Source organism: Triticum aestivum, unplaced genomic scaffold (genome assembly GCF_018294505.1).
Source record: "Triticum aestivum cultivar Chinese Spring unplaced genomic scaffold, IWGSC CS RefSeq v2.1 scaffold80968, whole genome shotgun sequence".
In the NCBI taxonomy this organism is placed as follows: domain Eukaryota; kingdom Viridiplantae; phylum Streptophyta; class Magnoliopsida; order Poales; family Poaceae; genus Triticum; species Triticum aestivum.
In genome coordinates, this window is record NW_025277795.1 from 144 (window position 1) to 1261 (window position 1118).

Genomic DNA, 1118 nt, shown 5'->3' on the forward strand with positions numbered 1-1118 from the left:
CGAAAGTATTCTTTTGGTTTGTGAATATTTCACTAAAACATGAATATTTTAACATATGGAACATTTATAAAATGTAACTTTTATTAAAAAAATCTTGAAGACTTTTTGAAAAACACAAACATTTTCAAAAAAACGAGAAAATTTCGAAACAAGATTTTTTAAAATTTTCGAATATTTTTCAAATCAGGAACACCACTTTTCAAACAATTGACAGAAAAAAATAAAGATAGAAAAAAGGAAAAGGAAATACAAAAAAAGAAGGAGAAAGGAAGAGAAAAAATAAAAATAGAACATCGAAAAAGGGGAAACGGACCGGCCCAATCTTAGGAGCCCTGTGGTTAGTTTCAACTATTTATCGCTTGATGCAAGAAATAAGCTCTTCCCAACTGCGTGGGCAATAATAAATGGGCTGGCTTTGTTGGGCCGGAGCACGCGTGGCCCATTGACGGAATTCTGGACAAACATTTGTTCTTTTCTAGCGGATTGACGCACAAAAGTTTAGTACCACCCCGGATACAAAAAAAATCTTCTTGACGGTGAACGGATGAAAAAATTGAAGAAATGCACCTTGCTTTTTTAGTAAAAAAGGGTATAGAATCACAAGAGAGAGAGAGAGAGAGGATGTCATCTAGCTACTGCTATGGACCCTAAGGTCCTGTGGAAACTACTCACACATGGTCATGGTGGCTACTCACACAATGACTCAATTCTCGAAAACTATCTGCTCCAACCCTCTTAAAAAGTTCACTTTAATGAGACCAAAAAGGGATTTTATAGTACGAGGAAAGCATGTAGACAATATTAAAAAGTGAAACATAAACGTCAATTAGATGAAGAAGGAAATACAAATCAGAAGAAAAGTGAAAAGGAAAAATAATAAATAGAATGAAAAAAACATAAAGGAAATCGGCCTCGATCTGGTCTGGTTTAGTCCCACCTCGCTAGCGAGAGAGGCGGAGGTGGGAGAGCTGGTGTATATAACTAGCCCATGGAGCACCGGTGCAACTTAAATACCTAGACAGGGTTTACGACTGATCAAGAAGGGTCGTGGCCTAGATCAACGGCTCACATTGCACTTGGCGAGCATGTTGGTCTATCATCTGCCCAATTGGGAGAAT

At 37.5% G+C, this 1118-nt stretch overlaps 1 pseudogene; it reads left to right on the forward strand.

Annotated features, from left to right (window-relative positions):
• Positions 1 to 1006: 1006 nt before the first annotated feature.
• On the forward strand, positions 1007 to 1118 carry LOC123178394 (uncharacterized; annotated as a pseudogene).